This window comes from Mauremys mutica, chromosome 2 (genome assembly GCF_020497125.1).
Source record: "Mauremys mutica isolate MM-2020 ecotype Southern chromosome 2, ASM2049712v1, whole genome shotgun sequence".
Lineage (NCBI taxonomy): Eukaryota > Metazoa > Chordata > Testudines > Geoemydidae > Mauremys > Mauremys mutica.
In genome coordinates, this window is record NC_059073.1 from 155,950,370 (window position 1) to 155,969,510 (window position 19,141).

Below are 19,141 nucleotides of genomic sequence, written 5' to 3' on the forward strand. Positions count from 1 at the left end.
TCTTGGAGTCATGGATAGTTCTCTGAAAACATCCACTCAATGTACAGCAGCAGTCAAAAGAGCAAACAGAATGTTGGGAATCATTAAGAAAGAGATAGTATCAGAGGGGTAGCCGGGTTAGTCTGTATCCACAAAAACATGAGGAATCTGATGGCACCTTAAAGACTAACTGATTTATTTAGGCATAAGCTTTCGTGGGTAAAAAACCCACTTCTTCAGGTGCTTGGAGACTCTTCAGATCCCACAAAAGCTTTTTACCCATGAAAGCTTATGCCCAAATAAATCTGTTAGTCTTCAAGGTGCCACTTGACTCCTTGCTGTTTATTAAGAAAGGGATAGATAATAAGACAGAAAATATCATATTGCCTTTATATAAACCCCTGGTATACCCACATCTTGAATACTGCATGCAGATGTGATTGCCCCATCTCAAAAAAGATATATTGGAATTGGAAAAGGTTAGAAAAAGGCAACAAAAATGATTAGGGTATGGAACAGCTTCCATGTGAGGAAAGAGATTAATAAGATTGGGACTTTTCAACTTGGAAAAGAGCTGAATAAGGAGGGACATGATAGAGGTCTATAAAATCATGACTGGTTTGGAGAAAAATAAAGAATAAAGTGTTATTAACTCCTTCTCATAACACTAGAACTAGGGGTCACCAAACAAAATTAATAGTCAGCAGGTTTAAAACAAACCAAAGGAAGTATTTCTTCATACAACATACAGTCAACCTGTGGAACTCCTTGCCAGAGGATGTTGTGAAGGCCAAGACTATAACAGGGTTCAAAAAAAGAACTAAATACATTCATGAAGGATAGGTCCTTCAGTGGCTGTTAGCAGAGATGGGCCGAGATGGTGTCCCTAGCTTCTGTTTGCCAGAAGCTGGGAATGGGAGATGGAATGGATCATTTGATGATTACCTGTTCTGTTCATTCCCTCTGAAGCACCTGGCACTGGCCAGTGTCGGAAGACTGTATACTGGGCTAGATGGACATTTGGTCTGATCCAGCATGGTCATTCTTATGTTCAGGCCCTGATTCAGGAAAGCACTTAAGCATGTGCTTAGGTCATCTCGATTCAAAGTACTTAAACACATGCTTACAATTAAAGATATTACTGAGACCCAGTAATTTCAATGGGACTTAGGCGCGTACTTAACTGCTCAGCTCAATAGGGATGCTTTCCTGAATTAGGACCCAAGAGAAGTTTAACCTAGATTTGAGTTGGCACAAAAACAGTTAAGGTTTTTGAACATACTATCAAGAGTCTCACGAATTTTGAATAAAAAGAAGCAAATCAAGATAATCAGCTACACAAAACCACAACCAAAAATAGAACATTTTCTCCTGTTTTCTGATCCAATGTGATACTGAAGTGTCATTTTGCAGCTCCCTGAAAACACATAGGGACAGATTTTTAAAAGTATTTAGCCACTCATCTCCCTCACATTCCTATTCTTCAAGATCTCCCATCCCTCAAGTTCACACCTCTCTAGCTCCATCTTTTCCTATACTGATCATATCCCATGGGAGTTAGACACGTAAATACTTTTTAAAAATTGGTCTATATCATGCTCTTTTAGACCATAAAAATCAATGCAACACACACATGAAGATGTACATATGTCCAGAAAAAAACAGTTATATGAAGTAAACCAATATATTTATTAATGGATAGTCCAGGGGTCAGCAACCTCTGGCATGAGGCTCGCCAGGGTAAGCACCCTAGCGGGCTGGGACGGTTTGTTTATCTGCCGCGTCGGCAGGTTCGGCCGATCGCGGCTCCTACTGGCTGCAGTTCACCGTCCCAGGCCAATGGGGGAGGTGGGAAGCTGTGGCCAGCATATCCCTTACCTGCGCCGCTTCCCGCCTCCCCCATTGGCCTGGGGTGGCAAACTGCAGCCAGTGGGAGCTGCGATCGGCTGAACCTGCCGACGCGGCAGATAAACAAACCGTCCCATCCCGCTAGGGTGCTTACCCTGGCGAGCCACATGCCAGAGGTTGCCAACCCCTGGGATAGTCTCAATTTAGTTTAGTAGGACAATAAATTACCATATATAGAGTATTAGATACTGATAATTATTAATGGCCTTTGCCAAGGTGTAATTAGCTAGAGAAAGAGATCAAATGTCATTTACTCAATATTACACACAAATCTAATTATTTACAGCATGTATTGCTTATGAAAATGAGATGGTAAGAAAAATCAGTAGATATTATAGATCCAATTTGATGAAGTATTGAGGGCATCTTGTAAGGTGCCAACTGTCTGACTTATTGATTTCAGGATAGGGATGTTAACTGTTAATTAACAAAAAAGTTAAAATAGATTGATTATATGTCATGTTAAAGAAACACTGAAATTCAATTAATTTGTTCATCTACAGATATTAAAGTTATTAAATTACATTTTAAAGCGTGCCAGAAATTGAACTAGCTGTGAGATATACAGGTGGAGTGATGGAATTATATAATATGGTACTTCCATATTATCAATCCTATGCATTTTTAACAAATTACATCAGTACCTAATATAACTTTATAAAGTGGAGACTGACCATCTGGTTGTGCAACAAGATGTATCACAGTTTGTTACAATACATGGTTCCAGAAACTAGGTGTCATGTGTATAATTGCTAGGGCCTAATTCAGGGGTCAGCAACCTTTCAGAAGCGGTGTGCCGAGTCTTCATTTATTCACTCTAATTTAAGGTTTTGCGTGCCAGTAATACATTTTAATGTTTTTAGAAGGGCTCTTTCTATAAGTCTACAATATATAACTAAACTATTGTTGTATGTAAAATAAATAAGGTTTTTAAAATGTTTAAGAAACTTCATTTAAAATTAAAATGCAGAGCTCACCGGACTGGTGGCCAGGACCCAGGCAGTGTGAGTGTCACTGAAAATCAGCTCGCGTGCCACTTTCTGCACATGTGCCATAGGTTGCCTACCCCTGGCCTAATTCATGAATATCCACCATGAACCTTCCAAGAGGTGCAAGTTTGTGGACAGGTTCTCATGCAATGTAAATAAAGTGGAAAAAAATAAAGTGTTCCACATCAGGGTTACCTAAGCCAGGCTCTACCAAAATATCAAGCCCTCCCCTGAACACTAGAAAGTTATGGGCCTTCCATTGGTTCTCCTTTTAACATGATTTCCCTTCCATGCCCAGCAATTACTCCCTTCTCCTGAGCAGGGCCAGCTCCAGACCCCAGCACGCCAAGCACACGCTTGGGGTGGCATTTTGCCGGGAGGGCAGCAGGCAGCTCCGGCGGACCTCCCACAGGCATGACTGCGGAGGGGCCGCTGGTCTCGGAGCTCCGGTGGACCTCCCGCAGAAATGCCTGCGGAGGGTCCGCTGGTCCCGCAGCTCCGGTGGAGCATCCGCAGGCATGCCTGCAGGAGGTCCACCGGAGCCGCGGGACCAGCGGACCCTCCGCAGGCACGTCTGCAAGAGGTCCCCCGGAGCCACGGGACCGGCGACCGCCAGAGCGCACCCCGTGGCGCGCCGTCCTGCTTGGGGCGGCGGAATTCCTAGAGCCGCCACTGCTCCTGAGCTTCATTCACCAAATTCACTTCAGTTTTCTCCTCTCTCAAGCTCACCCATCCCCGAAGTTTCCATTCTCTCTGGCTGCAGCTACTCCAGTTTCCCCTCTCCGGATCATCTAATTTAGGAGAGCAAATATTCTCCCTGCTACTTGTTTTGTACATTTTTATTTCCTCTGCCATTTCAGTTTAGAAAACTTCAATCCTTCCTCTGATACAGTACTGAATTTTGTGACAAAATTTCTCTCTCATATGTTGGGTCCACCCGAGGATAAGGCACTATAAGCCTTTCAATTTGCCAATTTTTAAACATCCTTTGTCTCACTATATTGTTTTTAGACATCATGGTCCAAATTCCCTTCTCAGTGAGCACTGCCAACCTTTTGATTGCAGTGCTGTCATTCTGGGTGCCACACTTTAGGAAAGTTGTGGACAAATTGGAGACAGTCCAGAGGAGAGCAATTTAAATGATAATAGTTTTAGAAAATCTTACCTAGGACGAATGGTTAAAAAAACAACAACCCTGGGCATATTTAGTCTTGAGAAAAGATGACTGAAGGGGGACCTGATAGCAGATATGTTAAGGGCCGCTACAAAGAGGAGGGTGATCAGTTGTTCTCCATAGCTACAGAAGGTAGGGCAAGTAGTAACAGGCTTACTCTGGAGCAGAGAGATTTAGATTTGATATTAGGAAAACTTTCTAACCGTAAAGGTAAGCTCTGGAATAGGCTTCCAAGGGAGGTTATGGAATCCCCATTTAAGGAGACTTTTAACAACAGGCTGGACAAACATCTCTCAGGGACGATTTAGGTTTAGTTGGTCCTGCCTTGCAGCAGGGGATTGGACTTGAGGCTGTCTTGAGGTCCCTTCCAGCCCTACATTTCTATGGCGTTGCATGAGTGTGACTGAGAAGAGACTTTAGCTTATGGTATTAATGTGTCTTAATTGCTGTGCGTACATACGGGGGATATAAATCAGAGCTGGTTGGAAAAACTTCAGTGAAGCCATATTCCCTCAGAATATGCAGTTCCATTAAAAAGTCAAAACACTTCATGTAATCGGGTCATTTCAAAAGGAATTTTCTTTTTGGAAGAAAAATCACAAAAAGGGTCCCGATAAAGTTGAAATGTCCTGTGGCAACATTTTCAGGGGTAAATGTTTTGAAGTGGTTTGTTTACCATTGGTTAAAGTTTTAGATTATATATCATACCAATCAATATTTTCTCTCTCTCTTCCTCACTCCTCTCCACCAAAAGCCTAGTTGATAGTAACCCTGAATGTAGCATACCGTCCAACCACATCAACTGTGTTTAATGACCCCAAAACTCGAAATTTAACTGTACTTTAACTAAAATGCCCTGAATTGTCAGAACACAATGAGCTCTGGCCCATTCAGTCAACTCTCTTTGCTCTCCAAGAGATGCCAGTAGACAGCTCCCTCCTCTCTCAGGCTTCAGGCCACAGAGCTTACTTCAAACTACTCACTCAGGATGCAGGAGAGTAGGGTTCTATTCTTCCTGTGCCTGATATGAAAGAAGTGTCTGAACTTGGGTCTCCCACACTCCAAGTGAGTGCTCCAACCACTGGGCTAAAAGTTATAACACACCCTAGTTCAACATCAATCCATCCATTATTTTAGGAGGTGGCATATAAAGAAGGATTTTATAACAACCTTCTCTACTTCTGGCATTTCATGCAAAAATCTTTCTTAACTTCAAGAGGGGGTTCATGGCAGAGAATCCCAAACAAAAAGTAGGTGCTTAAATCCTGTTTGGGGGCCAGGGCTTAGCCCACACACCCCCTCGCCTTGGCATTTCCTACAGGCTATCTTAGGCAGCTCCCGAGTCAGCATATTGGCTTCCTTAGCCCTGGTCTACACTATGAGTTTAAATCAAATTTAGCAGCATTAGGTTGATTTAACCCTGCACCCGTCCACATGATCAAGCCTGTTTTGTCGACTTCAAGGGCTCTTAAAATCGATTTCTGTACTCCTCCCCAGCGAGGGGTTTAGTGCTAAAATCAACCTTACTGGGTCGAATTTGGGGTAGTGTGGACGCAATTTGACAATATTGGCCTCCGGAAGCTATCCCAGAGTGCTCCATTGTGATCACTCTGGACAGCACTCTCAACTCAGATACACTGGCCAGATAGACAGGAAAAGCCCCAGGAACTTTTGAATTTCATTTCCTGTTTGGCCAGCGTACCAAGCTGATCAGCACAGGTGACCATGGAGTCCCAGAATCGCAAAAGAGCTCCAGCATGGACCGATAGGGAGTTGCTAGATCTGATCGCTGTATGGGGAGAAGAATCCGTGCAGGCAGAACTCCGTTCCAAAAGATGAAATGCCAATATATTTGCCAAAATCTCCAAGGGCATGATGGACAGAGGCTAGAAAAGAGACAGACAGCAGTGCCGCCTGAAAGTTAAGAAGCTGAGGCAAGCCTACCAAAAAACAAAGGATGCAAACAGTCGCTCTGGGTCAGAGCCACATACGTGCCAGTTCTATGATGAGCTGCATGCAATTCTAGGGGTGGCCCCTACCACTACCCCATCACTGTCCGTGGAGACCTGCAAGGGGAGAGTCTCATGCAACAGAGATGAGGAGGTGGAGATTGATGATAGTGGATAGCAGGCAAGCAGAGAATGCCTTCACCCTGACAGCCAGGAACTGTTCATCATAGTGGAGCCAGTACCCTCCCAACCCTCCCAAGATGGTCTCCCAGACCATGAAGCCGGAGAAGGCACCTCTGGTGAGTGTACCTTTGTAAATATAATACAGGGTTTAAAAGCAAGCGTGTTTAATGATTAATTTACCACGCTAAGCCAGTAGCAAGCAGTCTGGAATCACTGCAGAACAAAACATTGCAGTGAATGGACCCAGGCTTTGGTGGCATTCAAGCAACATCCCCGCTGTTAGCCATGTGGTGTGGGGAGGCCCGTTCATGCTGAGCTGTTCGCGTTTGGCTGACAGGGATCTTCCCTGATACTAGCCATGTGCGGGGGTGGTGGTGGGGTGAAGCGATCATCCCAGAGAATTGGGTGGGTGGGTGGATGGGTGGGATTGTGCTGCACATTCACCCTAAAACTGCAGCCCATCCTTTTAAATTGCTAACCCAACGGGCTTTGCTTGGTATGGGAAAGGAGGGCGCTGCTGTTTGAAACCATTCCCACATGTTATGAAGGTTGAAGAAGCCAAAATCCTTTGCCTTACCATGGCTGCCTGCAAGCCGAATTCTGTTGCCCAGCCAAGAGTGTGTGATGTCTCACACCAAACCAGCAGGCACTCAATATAAAAGAGGCAAAATGCGACCTTGTACCAAAAGCACATGTGCTATGTAATGTGAATCACTTGATTCAGTTGAAATAGTCTTCCCTTTGTTCTCGAAAGTGTATCTTTTTAATACCACTCTCTCTTTTTTTCCTCCCGCAGCTGCAAATGTTTCTATGCTCCCCCTATCATCTCTGTTCCAGAGGCTAGCGCAGATTAGAAGGTGAAAAAACTGCACTCACGACATGTTCTCAGAGCTCATGCAGTCCTCCCACACTGAAAGAGCTCAGCAGAATGCGTATCGGCAAACAACGGCAGAGTCCAGGAAAGCGTTAAATGAATGCGATGAGAGGAGGGAGGCGCATGCTGAGAGGAGGCAGGATGCAATGCTGAGGCTAATGGGGGAGCAAACTGACATGCTCAGGCGTCTGGTGGAGCTGCAGGAAAGGCAGCAGGAGCACAGACCGCCACTGCAGCCCCTATATAACTGCCTGCCCTCCTCCCCAAGTTCCACATCCTCCTCACCCAGACGCCCAAGAGCGGGAGGGGGAGGCTACTGGCACCTAGCCACTCCACCCTAGAGGATTGCCCAAGCAACAGAAGGCTGGCATTCAATAAATTTTTAACTGTTGTGTGGCCTTGTCCTTCCCTCCTCTTCTCATCCACCATCCCACCTAGTGCTTCCATCCTCAGCCACCCCTTCTGGGCTACCTTGCGAGTTTTCTCCCTATTTGTGTGATGAATTAATAAAGAATGCATTACTTTATTGCCTCTGAAACCAGTGATCGAAGTGGGGAGGTCGGCTGGCTTACAGAGAAGTAGAGTCAACCAAGGGGGCAGGTTTTCATCAAGGAGAAACAAAGAACTTTCATACCGTAGCCTGGCCAGTCACGAAACTGGTTTTCATAGCTTCTCTGATGCGCAGGATGCCCAGCTGTGCTCTTCTAATCACCCTGGTGTCTGGCTGCGTGTAATCGGCCGCCAGGCAATTTGCCTCAACCTCCCACCCCACCATAAACATCTCCTCCTTACTCTCACAGATATTATGGAGCACACAGCAAGCAGCAATAACAATGGGAATATTGGTTTCACTGAGGTCTAACCTAGTCAGTAAACTGCACCAGTGAGCTTTTAAACATCCAAATGCACATTCTACCACCATTCTGCACTTGCTCAGCCTATAGTTGAACTGCTCCTTACTACTGTCCAGGGTGCCTGTGTATGGCTTCATGAGCCATGGCATTAAGAGGTGGACTGGGTTCCAAAGGATAACTATAGACATTTCAACAACCCCAACAGTAATTTTCTGATCTGGGAAGTATGTTTCTTCCTGCAGCTGTTCAAACAGACCAGAGTTCCTGAAGATGTGAGCGTCATGTACCTTTCCCGGCCATCCCACGTTGATGTCAGTGAAACATCCCTTGTGATTCACCAATGCTTGCAGCACCATTGAAAAGTACCCCTTGTGGTTTACGTACTGGCTGCCAAGGTGGTTGGGTCCCAAGATAGGGATATGCATTCTGTCTATTGCCCCACCACAGTTAGGGAACCCCATTGCAGCAAAGCCATCCACTATGACCTGCACATTTCCCAGAGTCACTACCCTTGATAGCAGCAGCTCAGTGATTGCGTTGGCTACTTGGATCACAGCAGCCCCCACATTAGATTACCCACTCCAAATTGATTCCCGACTGACTAGTAGCTATCTGGCGTTGCAAGCTTCCAGGGGGCTATCACCACTAGCTTCTCAACTGTGAGGGCTGCTCTCATCTTGGTATTCTTGCACTTCAGGGCAGGGGAAAGCAAGTCATAAAGTTCTATGAAAGTGCCCTTATGCATGCAAAAGTTTTGCAGCCACTGGGAATCATCCCAGACCTGCAACACTATGCAGTCCCACCAGTCTGTGCTTGTTTCCTGCTCCCAGAATCGGCATTCCATGGCATGAACCTGCTCCATTACCACCATGATGTCCAAATTGCCAGGGCCTGTGCTTTGAGAGAAGTCTGTGTCCATGTCCTCCTTGCCTGCTTTTGCAGGTTCTGCACATACTGCAGGATAATGTGAGAGTTGTTTACAATGCTCACAGCAGCAGAGGTGAGCTGAGTGGGCTCCATGCTTGCTGTGGTATGGCATCTGCAGGAGAGCAGAGTTGCAGTGGAGGATGATGGTTAGCATCGCACACATTTCCCAAGGAAAAACACACATACCCAGGAGCACATGACAGACAACATGGAGAAATTTGCTATTGAGACAATAGCAGCAGAGCAGAGTTTCAGCAGAAGCTGCGTATGATGAGGATTAGCAGTCCTGCTGCACTGTCTGCTGCATCAGTGGGTTTGTCAGTGAGCTGAGCTGAGCGGGCTGCATGCTTGCCATGGTATTGCGTCTGTGCAGAAAAAAAGCGCAAAATGATTGTCTGCCATGGCTTTCACGGAGGGTGGAGCAACTGATGACATGTACCCAAAACTACCCGTGACAATATTTTGCCCCATCAGGCATTGGGAGCTTAACCCAGAATTCCAATGGGCGGTGTAGACTGCGGGAACTGTGGGATAGCTACCCACAGTGCACTGCTCCATAAGTTGATGCTAGCCACGGTAGTGAGGATGCACTCTGTCAACTTAATGCGCTTAGCGTGGACATACACAATCTACTATAAAATCGATGTCCAAGAATCAACTTCTATAATATCGACCTAATTTCGTAGTGTAGACATACCCTCAGCCACCTAATTCTCCCAATGCATTGTATAGGGAGCCTGAGCACCTAACAGCATTTCAACACTTACGACCCTTTCTGACTCTAGCCCATGATGCTTTCTTATCAAGGAAATCTGCTTCCCAAGCTGCACTCAGAAATTTTCCACAATAATTAATATGGACTACAATTTATGGAACTCTTAAATATAATGATATTTTAGATGCATGAGGCTCTCCCCCCAGAAATTGCTGTGTAACAGGTAAGAAAATTCTTCAAGTAATACAGTTAAAGTTTTTAAAATATACTTTATGTAAATAATTCCAACCAGGTTTGGAAAGTAAACTGCTCATTTATTCAGTAAATGATTCAACTGAATCCTCTCCCCACCCCACCCACACACGCTAATTAGCACTATGAACACACATTCAGCAGAATATAGCAATTTTAAGAAGTTACAGATTTTGAAGAAATCTAATACATAGAGAGAGATGCTTGTAACAGGTCGCACATTGCCAAGTGAAACAATTAAATTTCCACATTCTCTCTTGGCTAGAATGACTTTGTCAATGTCATTTATTGTGACCCACTGTATATAGGTGAAAAGAATCCCTACTTTGACCTTCTGGTGATCTTTGCAGAAAAAGAGTGAGTAATAAAAAAAAAAAAAAAAGGAGAGTCCCCCCCAACCATTCAAGTTTCCTTCCATATGTATTAAGACCAGCAATGGTTCTATTCTGAATGTAAATGTGGGATAAAACAATTATGTTTATTGACTCAGTGATTTCCAGATTCTGTGACCAAAATACAACTAGGAAGATATAGAGCTGGTTGTTAAAGGAAACAAACTCCGCTGGGTATCTAAGAGTCAAGTTAATGACACACAAAAAGGAAAGAAGTCAGTAATACAGATTCTGATCACCTGATTATCAAAATTATTAATACATATCTAGAAAATAATTCAGTTCATTCTGAGCCATGGTAGTTCAGAGCAAGGCAAAAGCACATCTGTGTTCTAAATCCTGTTGCAAGCCTATGGAATAAGAACACATAGCTCTGCCACTAAGTTTCTAATATAAGTCCATGATCAAACACACCCTAGTATATGAATCAATACATTATCTTACATGGTGTCATGTAAAGATTTATTTAATCAATAATAAATAAATGTGTTGACATTTTTGGCTACAATCTTGATATATAGAATTGATGTCCTCAGGAGATTCATTTTTCTAACCTGGCAGCCTCATACAAAATGTGGCTGGCTCAGAAAGATAAAGTTCAGTTCTACACTGAAGCACCACTAACTAAGAGTGGCTTCTGGTTAGACCTGCTCTCTGTGTAAATTCAGAGATGTATGTTTATATAATGAAAAGGAAAAAAAAAAGCCCACTTTTTTTTTCTTCTTAAACACAATGGCCCAAAATTACATTTCACACTCAGTTTTTTTAAAAAAAAAAAACTGTTGAAATGGTATGGCAAAATTATTTACTCCTGGGGGAATTCTGCACCACTGCACATGTGCAGAATTCATGTCCCCCACAGATTTCTTTGCTTCCCCACAGAAAAATGACTTTCTGACAGGGAAGCAAAGGGAAGCTGCAAGAGCAGTTACACACCACTCCCTAGCTGTGCAGGTGCATTGTTTCAGGCACTCAGAGCAGCTGGTGGAGAGGTAAATCATCACAGGGCTGGGGACACCCCAGCCAGTGGCTCCTACCCTGAACCGAGATCAGTTGCTAGTTTTCGCTGGTCTGGAGGTAGTGGAGAATGGGATTTCCTCTTCCCCTGCAAGGAGTGGCTGGGGCTGTGTCAGACCCTCCCACAGCTGTGAGAAGCTCAGCATCCTCCCCTGCTTCCTGCCCCCATCACTCCTCAGATGTGAGGGGAGGGGTCACTGTATGGGGAGCTGTTCCCCCACCCTCCCACCCCCATGCATCTGGACCTCTCATACCCAGACACCCCTGCCAAGCCTCACCCCATACACCCAGAACCCTCCCTAGCCCTCCATACTCAAACCTCACCCCACTGAATCTCAACCCCTGAATCTGGAGACCCCCTGTGCCCAGACCCCTGCCTCCGGACCCCCACCCCTGCACCCAGACCACTGCCCACTGAGCTCTCTGCACTCAAACCCCCACACTGAGGTGTCCCACCCTCCTGTAGCACCTTGAGCCCCCAAATCCATACCCTCATGCCACTGATCTCCAAATAGCTGAAACCAGACCTCCACCCCACCAGGCCAGACCCCCCTGCTGGGACCCCCACACCAAACCCCTCCCTGCTGTGCCCCAACCACTTTCACCTGGAAGCCCATGCAAAGTACCATTGCCCCTGCAACTGGAACCCCCCCAATGAGCCTCTGTGCATCCAGATCCCCCTGACACCTAGACCCCCCCACTGTGCTGCCTGTGCACAGATTGTCCCCCACAGAATCCTCTCACCCCACACCTGGATCCCCCCACACTGACCCCCTCCACACTTGGATCCTCCCTGGTTGACCCTGCCTGCCCCACACCTGGTGCACCTGATGCAGAGGGGCAGGGCTCCAGGGTGTTTCTGGGGTAGGCCCAAGTCTTGTGCTATGTCAGGGTCTGGTGCAGCCTCACCACTGAATCTGTGTCCTGGGTGCGGGGTGGGGAGGCTGCAGGGTGATCTCCCACCTTCGTACAACCAGTGACCTGTGCTCCCCACTGCCATGCTGGAGCCTCTGCATTTATTTATCGACAAATAAAGCATGCAGAATTTTAAAATATTGTGCACAGAATTTGTATTTTTTTGGCACAGAATGCCCTCAGGGAGTAATTATTTAACTCTATTTCTACCACACATAAATAATAAAATAGCTTTACTCAGAGCCTGAAGTTGCATACTAATAAACAAGCAATAATTAAAGGTGAAAGCATCCTTCACTCTTCAATTCCATTAAAATGTTTACAGTAAACTCTGCAATGTTAAGACACTAGAATTCAAAGGCAAGTGTACTGCAGGCACTGACATTATGTCACACCATCAACAAGTATTAAAAGTGAAGAATTACTTTTTTCTTCTATTAAAGCACTTTGAAAACCAAAAGCCCATTGAAGGAGACTGCAGACCACACACTGCAGAAGGCACAACTGACATCATCTTCCAGCAAGATAGATACCTCCAGAACCATACTATGAATGGCAACTGTAATAGAGAAGAAATATACATTTCAACTACTGCTGTACATTTGAAAGATAGTAGATTTGGCCTCATGGTATTTCTAGGACATTTATTACTAAATATTCTAGATACAAGTGTTTTCTCAAAACCTAAAAAGAGGGAAGCAGAACTGAAGATACAAGCTTCAATTACACAGTGAAGAAATAGCTTGAATTTCATACAGAAAAAAAATTGCTAGAAAGAGCAAAGTTTAAGAATCAAGATCTGTAAGATACTACACACAACACTGGATAGCCATTAGAGCCCCTTCTACACAAGCAAGATTAGAAGTATTCCCCTAGCTGGTTAAAATGACTGATACATGTTACAATGTACATGTTACAATATATCTATTTACTGATTAATCCCCATGAAAAACAACCAAATGTGGAAAATATTTTGCCTAGTCCTCTTCAAACAAAAACAGAACATTCTGTCCCTTGAGTCAAAGATAACCTGGCCTGGCATTGGGAAATGGGCAGGTTCTCCCCTTTTGGAAAGCAGTTCATAGACTTGACCATTTAAAGGCCCAAGTGGTCCTCAGCCTGTTCCTGGGACACTCTTGCCCCAAATCTCTTATGGGAAGGGTGGAATGATCATGACCCTGATTCCTGCTTGTAACCTCCATGTTGAGAATATATATCATACTCCACCTCAGGAGACAAGTATTCTGCAAAGGCAGTTCCACACTCGGCAAGGAAAATATGAGCTGAAAACACAAAATTAAAAACAAACTTTGATGTGAAAGCAGAGCTGCTGATGTCAAGTGCCCATTTCTTCACAGGGGATAGCGAAGAGTTGTTGATTGGAGGGTTTACATTTAGAAGTTCACAACTGTACATCCCCAAATACCTTTTTTCAGTTCCACTGGCAACATCTTCATTCATTCCTCTAGCGCGCTTTAGGGCAATGTGTCAAATAGCTTTAGGTGCAATAGTCTGGATTCTAGTCACAAGGCTGCCGTATTTTCTTCAGGCCAGTGGAGCAATGCCAGTCCAAACTAGCTCCAAAAAACTGATTATTAGAAGCCTTCCAAGATTCTCCCCTACCACACACACACCCCCCGCAGCATATCCCATCAGTGGACAGCAATTCCTTATATATGGATCCTTCCTACTCATATTGGGCAAGTGCTAGAAGTTGACCAGAAAGAGATTCATCTGTAGTTTCCTCCAGCTGTGCTTAGAAGTGCTAACAGTCCTGATCAGCTGTTCTCAAGTATCTTTAGCCATGTCATAAATTCCCGCTGGAGAAGGGAATTGCTTTGACTTGACTGGTGGCAGCATATCCCACTAGCAAAGTTGTGTCCTACATCTCAAATGAAAGTTTCCCCAATTTTGATTGGTTTGACAGCTTTTACTATCCACGGGTATAACAAGTATAATGCTCAGAGGGCTTTCATGTCCACAGCATTGTCATTAATAACACTGTCTTCTGACTTTTTAAACCCATATAGCTCTCACTTGAAGACTTTGATGGGTTTCTTTCATGAAGTTGATGGCTGTTATCCAAATGGCTCAATGCTCCTTTCTTTTACTGGGAACATGCATGTCCCAGATTCCTTTGCCATTAGTGTAACACTTTTGAAGGATCATGGTAACTGACAAGTTTTCTGGTGCATATTTTGGTCGAAGTCTGCCAGGAAGGAACAGCAGGCTGTAAGTGGCAGTGCACGGAAAAGGGAAGAAATGGAAGGTGGTCTGGACTGACTTGCTTCTGGGATCCATGGAAGAGTGCAGGGAACAAGGACTGTAATCCTAAAATACAGAAAAATGGCAAATTCAATGGAAAAAATTCTTTGTTCCATTGCACCATGAAAAAAATGCCAGACTTCTTGACCAAAGAATCAGAGTCCATGAGATTGAAACAAATAGGGCAATTCACCCCTCTTACAGCTATTGTGTCAGGCTATCTGCAGATTCAGGCAGGCATCACCACATCAGTTTGCATCTTTAAACATTTCTCTGCAAAAACAATGGGAAAAAAAAGGGGGAGAAAGGAAAGGTGGTCGCAACCCTTCTGAAACCTGTTCATGACCTCACAGAGGGCCAAGAACCTCAGTTGTTTCTGTGTGTCCTCTGAATAAACTCCAAGCATGGTAGTTGAAAAATAGCATAGACTCCATCAAGAGAAACCCACACCATTTTTATAAGCCTTCATTAAAACCTTTTGTATCTTAAAAGCTTTTATCAGCCTTGAAATTGAAAATTCCTGCAATCCTGTCTAACTTCTTTGAACCTTTATTGCTGAGTTGTGACACTGCTTCTTTAGTCCATGTCATTTTTTCACGTCATCTTGCTTAATGGGCCTATTAGTCCAATGTGGATTTCACAGTCGCATATCTAGTGAAGAGCCCGGCTAATCTCTGGTAAACATACAGGAAGATGTCCTTCTACTTTCCCTCTCTCCAGTCTCAGGGAATGCCTTATATCTGTCCAGTCTTCACTGCCTATATAGAGCAGCCCTTCCGTATGGTCCTATGATTCACACTATCAAATAAGGGAGCTAGGAAAAAAAAGAGCCATGCAGTCTCATTTTTCCCCCACTGAGAGTCCGGACAATGGACCTCTTTCCTGCTCTGCATATCTGACTGGAAACCCTCTCTCAAAGCCACTCCTTCCACTGCGCTTCTATGTTGCCCATCCTGAAGGGAGCAGAGAGATAACCAATGGCTTCTGCACCTCACCCCACCACCATCATGGACTTGATGCAGAAAACCCAGCCTTGCTTGTTGATGATCAGCATTTAGGAGCTCCCTTTCCTCTGACTTACTTTAACCACTGCATAAATCCTTCTGAAACCTACATACGTGGACAACTTAATTACTGCAATGGGAGTTGTGGAGACTTAACACCTCTCAGGGCAGAAGTGTTCAATAAATATTTCTGTTCTGTATTTAGGGCCGGAGGGAAACAGATGCTATAGTCCTATCATATGATTATAACAACACTTCTTCTGTTCCACTAATATCTCTGGAGGCTGTTAAACAGCAGCTACTTAAGTTAAACATTTTTAAATCAGCAGGTCCAGATAACTTGCATGCCAAGAGTTTTTTTAAAAAGCTGGCTGAGGAGCTCGCTGGACCATTAATGTTGATTTTCTAAACATTTTGGAGTACTGGGGAAGTTCCAGATGACTGGAAGAAAACTAATGTTGTGCCAATATATAAAGAGGGTAAACAGGATGGCCTAGGTAATTATAGGCCTAGGTAATTATAAGCCAATTATTCTGCTTGCATCTGAAGAAGTGGGTATTCACCCACGAAAGCTCATGCTGCAAAACATCTGTTAGTCTATAAGGTGCCACAGGATTCTTTGCTGCTTCTACAGGATGGCCTAGGTAATTATAGGCCTGTCAGCCTAGCATCAGTCCCAGGAAAGATAAAGGAGTGGCTTATATGGAACTCAAACAATTAAAGGAGGAGAATATATGTAATGCAAATCAACATGGGTTAATGGAAAATAGATCCTGTCAAACTAATTTGATACTTTTTATTTATGAGATTACTATATCAATGCTATACAACCAAACTTGTAAACAGACTTCTGTAAGGAGTCTGTTTCGGTATAGCACAATATTTTGATTTTTAAAAATAGAATGATATAAAATTAGCATGGCACACATTAAATGGATTAAAGGCTGGCTAACTGATAGGTCTCAAAATGCAAGTGTCAATGGAGAAATCATCATGAAGCAGATGTGTTTCTAATTGGGTCCTACAGGGATCAGTCAAACAAATAAATAGGCCTTTTAGTATGACTAAGAGTGTGTGTCTATAAACAAATAAACAAACACACACACACACACAGACACACAAAGAATGTAGGTGATACTTATAGGAAGGGGGACTCTATCCTTGGAAGCAATGACTCTAAAAAGGTCTTGAGTGTCATGGTGGATAATCAGCTTAACATAAGCTCCTAGTGCACTGTTATGGCCAAAAGGGCTAAGCAGGGGAATCTCCAGGAGGTGCAGAGAGGTTATTTTACCTCGGTATTTTATACTGATGCAATTACTACTGGAATGCTGCATCCAGTTCTGGTGTCCACAGCTCACAAAGGACGTTGATAAATTGGAGAAGGTTCACAGAAGAGCTACAAAAAATGAGTAAACAATAAGAAAACATTCCTCATAGTGATTGAGCTCCCCAAGTCTTTTTAGATTTAAAAAAAGAGAAGGTTAAGGAGTGACTTGATAACAATCTTTATGCACCTACACAGGGGACAAAAACATAATGTTGGGCTCTTCAATCTAGCAGAGAAAGGTATAACACAGTTCAGTGGCTGGAAATTGAAGCTAGACAAATTCAGACTGGAAATAAGGCATACATTTTCAACAGTGAGTACAATTAACCATTGGAACAATTCACCAACAGTCATGGTGGACTCACTCTCATTGAGATTTTTTTAAAAATCAGGATTGGATATTTTTGTAAAACATCTGCTCTAGGAATTATTTTGGGGAAGTTCTATGGCCTGTGTTATGCAGAAGAACAGACCAGATGATCTTCCTGGCCTTTGAATCTATGAATCAATACACTCCTTGTCAAATGCCCCAAGTCCCTTCCAGTTGTCTTTTCCCAGTCTTGACAAGACACCCAGTGCCATCTTAGCTTCCAGCCTCCCTCAGAAGTGCCCCAACACTCTTTTTCCCCCCACAGATATCCACTCTCATCTGACCTGCCTCTCAACAATGTGGCAGGTACCTGCAGCTGAAAGGCGGTCAGGTATGGAACACATATGCAGATCAACGAGGGTTTCTAGCAGAAATGTCACAATCTGCCTTGCTTCTCAGTTCCTGGAAACCCTCTCAAGGGCCCAGTACACATATGTCCCAAGCCATTAAGCATTCTGGGGTTTATGTTGCACCACCACATAAAGCTCATATTATTGCACTTGATGTCATACCAATTTAAGGAGGAATTTGAGGCAGCAGGCAGGCAGACAGGAAGCAACTTATGCGTTGGAATGCACATATATACTTGCTCTCTCTTGGTTGTCTTCTGTTCCAGCAGGGGAAATATTATTATTAACATGATGTAACCTACAAATTATTTTCTATTCACTTTAAGTGAGACCTTTTGTGCTCATATTCCAAATTATATTCAATAAAGCACAGAAGACCAAGACTGATAAAAGACTCCTCACTTTAGAAATCATCCAAGTGTATAGTTTGCAAGCTGGAGCAAGTTTTGTGATGCTATTAAAGCCATTAAAACAAACAGTGCAGTGTTTGGCACCAAAAGCCTTTTGAAACATGTTCAACAGGAAAAAGATAGGCCGGGTTAAATTAACCCAAGAGAAGACTCTTGTAAGTGCTTACATCCCATATAAACAGTAAGCTTTCTGTTAAATTTAAGTGTGAAGTGGTTTTGAAAGTTACAGTAACTGCATTAGTAAACAAAAAAAAGGTCACGATTTGAAGGAATAGTTGGAGATCCTATGATAAGTTAGAGACCATGAGCCATCTACCAGATCCAAGTGAAACTTTTTTTATAAAAAGTTTATTTTAAACTGTATGTATAAATATCTCATGTCTGTGTGTTCCATTCTATGCATCCAAAGAAGTGAGCTGTAGCTCACGAAAGCTCATGCTGAAATAAATTTGTTAGTCTCTAAGGTGCCACAAGTACTCCTGTTCTTTTTGAGGATACAGACTAACACGGCTGCTACTCTGAAACCTTTATTTTAACAGACACACAAGAAATAAGGATGAAAGCAGATCACCATGAGTGATCACATAAGTAGCCTAATTTTTGGAGTTTTGAGCCTCATGTCCCATGAAGTCAACGGGAGCTGCTGGGTGCTCAATACTTTTGAAAGTTTTATTTAAGACTCCAACTTTAGACGTTATGTCCTGTGAGAACTTGGTGAGTAAGGCTTCCTTAGAGACATGAAAATCCTATTTAAAAGTAAGATCCAGTTCTGCTGTGAAGATTAAATAACTAAAAATGGCACCTGCTTAGATATTTTATTCCTTTGCAAAGAGAAATGCTTAATTTCTAACTACATAGCCATTTATTCCTGTAAGCCTCCACTGAAAATAATGGGGCTGTGCAGTTGTCACTCAGGGTACAATGGATCACACATCATACTCTGACCTGCAAAACCTTTACTACTGGTGATAGTGTGAAAGAAAGAACCCACAATGGTTATTACAGCTTAGGCTGAGTTTGCGGAGATGACTGTAACAAAACCAAAAACAACAAAAAAAGCAGCACGATGTTTTCATCCTTGTGTTTTTCTTCTCAGACATTTTAATTTATTTTAAGCTGTGCACTGAGCAGATTTGTTGCACAATTTAAGCAGATTTGTTGGAAACAAACAAACACCATTTTAACAGAGTAGCGCTCTACCTCATGGCAGTGGGTTTCAAACTGTGGGGCATGCCACTCTAGGGGGGCACAGAGGAATGTTCGGGTGGGGAGGGGGAAGACATG